Raw genomic sequence first — 5,707 nt, 5'->3', positions numbered from 1 at the left:
TCACTCAGGAGATTATGCACTTCATGAGGTACACCAAATCACAAAAAGGGACCATGACGTTCCAGATTGACTTGGAAAAAGCTTATGACAGGGTAGACTGGCATTTTTTTGAAGCTACTTTGGTCCGATTTGGATTTCCAAAGACTACCATTAATCTTATATTGAATTGTGTGACTTCTTTTTCGTTGGCAATTTTGTAGAATAGGAACAGGCTCCAAAATTTCAATCCAAAGAGAGGGTTGAGGCAAGGAGATTCCATGTCTCCATCCCTATTTGTACTCTGTATGAAAATGCTTGCCTGCTTGATGTCTTATAGAGTTTTCCAAGGTTCGTGGAACCCAATAGCGGTTTCTAGAAAGGACCTTGACTATCTCATTTTATGTTTGCAGATGACCTCTTGCTTTTCTGTAAGGCATCGAAAGCTCAAGTAATAAAGGTTATGCATTGCTTAGACTTGTTTTCTAGAGCATCTGGTCTGAAGGTAAATTTTCATAAGTCGAAGGCTGATGAGCGGATAATTTGTACGCTTTTTGGCATTGTTTTTAGTATGTTTTTAGTAGTTTGAGTTGAGTTTTTAGTATATTTTTCTTAGTTTTTAGTTAAAATTCACTTTTCTGGACTTTACTATAAGTTTGTGTGTTTTTCTGTGATTTCAGGTATTTTCTGGTTGAAATTGAGGGACCTGAGCAAAAATCTGATCCAGAGACTGAAAAGGACTGCAGATGCTGTTGGATTCTGACCTCCCTGCACTCGAAGTGGATTTTCTGGAGCTACAGAAGCCCAATTGGCGCGCTCTCAACAGCGTTGGAAAGTAGACATCCTGGGCTTTCCAACAATATATGATAGTTCATACTTTGCCCAAGATTTGATGGCCCAAACCGGCGTTCAAAGTCACCCTCAGAATTCCCAGCGTTAAACGCCGGAACTGGCACCTAAATGGGAGTTAAACGCCCAAACTGGCATAAAAGCTGGCGTTTAACTCCAAGAAGAGTCTCTACACGAAAATGCTTCATTGCTCAGCCCAAGCACACACCAAGTGGGCCCGGAAGTGGATTTTTATGTCATTTACTCATCTCTGTACACCCTAGGCTACTAGTTTTCTATATATAGGACCTTTTACTATTGTATTTTGATCGGGAGATCTTTGAATATTTTGATCATTGGGAGGCTGGCCTCACGGCCATGCCTAGACCTTGTTCTTATGTATTTTCAACGGTGGAGTTTCTACACACCATAGATTAAGGTGTGGAGCTCTGCTGTACCTCGAGTATTAATGCAATTACTATTGTTCTTCTATTCAATTCCGCTTGTTCTTTGTCCAAGATATCACTTGTTCTTCAACTTGATGAATGTGATGATCCGTGACACTCATCATCATTCTCACTCATGAACAAAGTGACTGACAACCACTCTTGTTCTACAAGCATACGAGGCTCTAGTGAATATCTCTTGGATTCCTGATACACGATGCATGGTTGATCGCCTGACAACCGAGTGCTCGCCTGACAAACGAGCCAGCCATTCCATGAGATCAGAGTCTTCGTGGTATAGGCAAGAACAGATGGTGGCATTCAAGAGAATCCGGAAGGTCTAACCTTGTCTGTGGTATTCTGAGTAGGATTCAATATTGAATGACTGTGACGTGCTTCAAACTCCTGAAGGCGGGGCGTTAGTGACAGACGCAAAAGAATCACTGGATTCTATTCCGGCCTGATTGAGAACCGACAGATGGATAGCCGTGCCGTGACAGGGTGCGTTGAACATTTCCAATGAGAGGATGGGAGGTAGCCATTGACAACGGTGAAACCCTTGCATAAGCTTGCCATGGAAAGGAGTAAGAAGGATTGGATGAAGACAGTAGGAAAGCAGAGAGACGGAAGGGAAAGCATCTTCATACGCTTATCTGAAGCTCTCACCAATGATATACATAAGTATCTCTATCTTTATCTTTATGTTTTATTCATCATCTATACCCATTTGAGTCTGCCTGACTGAGATTTACAAGGTGACCATAGCTTGCTTCATACCAACAATCTCCGTGGGATCGACCCTTACTCGCGTAAGGTTTATTACTTGGACGACCCAGTGCACTTGCTGGTTAGTTGTGCAAAGTTGTGTAGTGATCACAATTTCGCGCACCAAGTTTTTGGTGCCGTTGCCGGGGATTGTTCTGAGTATGGACAACTGACGGTTCATCTTGTTGCTTAGATTAGGTATTTTTCTTCAGAGTTCTTGAGAATAAATTCTAGTGTTTCATGATGATCTGTTGAAGTCTGGCTGGCTGTGAAGCCATGTCTAATCTTATTGGACCGAGGTTTCAACTTATCATCACAAGAGCTTGCTGATTTCTATCAATCTTGCTATTGGAGCAATGATCTGCTAAGGCTTGGCTGGCCATTGGCCATGTCTAGTGTTTTGGACCGAAGCTTTCTTTGAAAGTTTGGCTGGCTGTGAAGCCATGTCTAATTCCTGGACCGGAGTCTTAGACTAACATTGCAATGATTCCTGGAATTCAAATTAAGAATTCTGAAACCTTTATTTTCTATTTTCATATAATTTTCGAAAAAGCACAAAAAAATTATAAAAATCATAAAAACCAAAAATATTTTTATGTTACTTGTTTGAGTCTAGTGTCTAATCTTAAGTTTGGTGTCTTGCATGCATTGTTTATTTGATCTTGGTTCTATTTTCAAGTCAATAGTACAGGGAACTGAAGATTCAGAACATGCAGCAGAGGAATTACATAGAAAAAGCTGGGCGTTCAAAACGCCCAGTGAAGAAGGACAGACTGGCGTTTAAACGCCAGCCAGGGTACCTGGTTGGGCGTTTAACGCCCAAAAAGGTAGTGCATTGGGCGTTAAACGCCAGAATGTGCACCATTCTGGGCGTTTAACGCCAGGATGGCACAAGGGGAAGGATTTTGTTTTCAAAATCAAATTTTTTTCAAGTTTTCAAAGTTTTTCAAAATCAAATCTTTTTCAAATCATATCTTTTCAATCAAATGTTTTCAAAATCAATTTCTTTCCTTTTTCAAAGATACTTACTAACAATTAATGATTTGATTGAACATTTTAAGTATGTTGCCTTTTCTGTTGAGAAAGGTTTAATGTTTGAATCATATCTTTTCTTGTTAGGCAAGTCATTAATTTTTAAAATCAAATCTTTTTAAATTGTTTTCAAAATCATATCTTTTCAATCATATCTTTTTAAAACCATAACTTTTCAATCATATCTTTTTAATCACATCTTTTTCAAAATAGTTTTCAAATCATATCTTTTTGATTTCTAATTTCAAAAATCTTTTTCAAAAATTACTTGATCTCTTTCTCACTCTTGACTTTCGAAAATTAATTAAATTTTTTTAAAAAATGTTTTCAAAATATTTCACTTGATTTTCAAAAATTTCTTCCTCTCTTCCCACATCCTTCTATTTATGGAGTATCACTCCTTCTCAATGCACAATTCAAACTCTATCTAATTAAGTTCGAATTCTTCTACCTCTTCTTTCTATTTTTCTGTTCCTCTGACACCTCAAGGAATCTCTATACTGTGACATAGAGGATTCCATATTTTCTTGTTCTCTTCTCTTTCACATGAGCAGGAACAAAGACAAAAGCATTCTTGTTGAAGCTGACCCTAAACCTGAAAGGACCTTGAAGCGAAAACTAAGAGAGGCTAAAGCACAATTCTTTGTAGAGGACCTGACCGAATTCTTCAAAGAAGAAGAACACATGGCAGCCGAAAACAACAACAATGCAAGGAAGGTGCTGGGTGACTTTACTGCACCTACTCCCGACTTCTATGGGAGAAGCATCTCTATCCCTGCCATTGGAGCAAACAACTTTGAGCTTAAGCCTCAATTAGTTTCTCTAATGCAACAGAATTGCAAGTTCCATGGACTTCCATTGGAAGATCCTCATCAGTTCTTAGCTGAATTCTTGCAAATCTGTGACACTGTCAAGACTAATGGGGTTGACCCTGAGGTCTACAGACTTATGCTATTCCCTTTTGCTGTAAGAGACAGAGCTAGGACATGGTTGGACTCACAACCTAAAGAAAGCCTGGACTCATGGGAAAAGCTAGTCAATGCCTTCTTGGCAAAGTTCTTTCCACCTCAAAAATTGAGTAAGCTTAGAGTGGAAGTCCAAACCTTCAGACAGAAGGATGGAGAATCCCTCTATGAAGCTTGGGAAAGATACAAACAATTAATCAGAAAATGTCCATCTGACATGCTTTCTGAATGGAGCATCATAGGTATTTTCTATGATGGTCTCTCTGAACTATCCAAGATGTCTTTGGATAGCTCTGCTGGAGGGTCTCTTCATCTGAAGAAGACGCCTACAGAGGCTCAAGAGCTAATTGAAATGGTTGCAAATAACCAATTCATGTACACTTCTGAAAGGAATCCTGTGAACAATGGGACTAATCAGAAGAAAGGAGTTCTTGAGATTGATACTCTGAATGCCATTCTGGCTCAGAATAAAATATTGACTCAACAAGTCAATTTGATTTCTCAAAGTCTATCTGGAATGCAAAATGCACCAAGCAGTACTAAGGATGCTTCATCTGAAGAAGAAGCTTATGATCCTGAGAATCCTTCAATGGAAGAGGTGAATTACCTAGGAGAACCCTATGGAAACACCTATAATTCTTCATGGAGAAATCACCCAAATTTCTCATGGAAGAATCAAGAGAGACCTCAACAAGGTTTCAACAACAATAATGGTGGAAGAAACAGGTTTAGCAATGGCAAGCCTTTTCCATCATCTTCTCAGCAACAGACAGAGAATTCTAAGCAGAACCAATCTGACTTAGCAACCATGGTCTCTAATCTAATCAAAACCACTCAAAGTTTCATGACTGAAACAAGGTCCTCCATTAGGCATTTGGAGGCACAAGTGGGACAGCTGAGCAAGAAAATTACTGAACTCCCTCCAAGTACTCTCCCAAGCAACACAGAAGAAAATCTAAAAGGAGAGTGCAAGGCCATCAACAAGGCGGAATTTGGAGAGGAGGGAGAGGAAGTGAACGCCACTGAGGAAGACCTCAATGGGCGTGCACTAGCCTCCAATGAGTTCCCTAATGAGGAACCATGGGAATCTAAGGCTCAAAATGAGACCATAGAAATTCCATTGGACTTACTTCTGCCTTTCATGAGCTCTGATGAGTATTCTTCCTCTGAAGAGGATGAGTATGTCACTAAAGAGCAAGTTGCTAAATACCTTGGAGCAATCATGAAGCTAAATGACAAGTTATTTGGAAATGAGACTTGGGAGGATGAACCTCCTTTGCTCACCAAAGAACTGGATGACTTGTCTAGGCAGAAATTACCTCAAAAGAGACAAGATCCTGGAAAGTTTTCAATACCTTGTACCATAGGCACCATAACCTTCAAGAAGGCTCTGTGTGACTTAGGGTCAAGTGTAAACCTCATGCCTCTCTCTGTAATGGAGAAGCTAGGGATCTTTGAAGTACAAGCTGCAAGAATCTCACTAGAGATGGCAGACAACTCAAGAAAACAAGCTTATGGACTTGTAGAGGATGTTTTGGTGAAGATTGAAGACCATTACATCCCTGCTGATTTCATAGTCCTAGAGACTGGGAAGTGCATGGATGAAACCATCATCCTTGGCAGACCCTTCCTAGCCACAGCAAAGGCTGTGATTGATGTTGATGGAGGTGAACTGATCATTCAAGTAAATGAAGA

At 39.9% G+C, this 5,707-nt stretch overlaps 1 non-coding gene across 1 annotated transcript; it reads right to left on the bottom strand.

The window, feature by feature from the left end:
• Positions 1-4,127: 4,127 nt before the first annotated feature.
• LOC130963738 (small nucleolar RNA R71) lies at positions 4,128-4,231 on the bottom strand. Its single transcript, XR_009079858.1, has one exon. It is a non-coding gene; the product is annotated as a small nucleolar RNA R71 (small nucleolar RNA).
• Between the last annotated feature and the right edge of the window lie 1,476 nt (positions 4,232-5,707).

Source organism: Arachis stenosperma, chromosome 2 (assembly GCF_014773155.1).
Source record: "Arachis stenosperma cultivar V10309 chromosome 2, arast.V10309.gnm1.PFL2, whole genome shotgun sequence".
Taxonomy (NCBI): Eukaryota; Viridiplantae; Streptophyta; class Magnoliopsida; order Fabales; family Fabaceae; genus Arachis; species Arachis stenosperma.
This window is presented reverse-complemented; position numbering and strand designations above follow the sequence as displayed.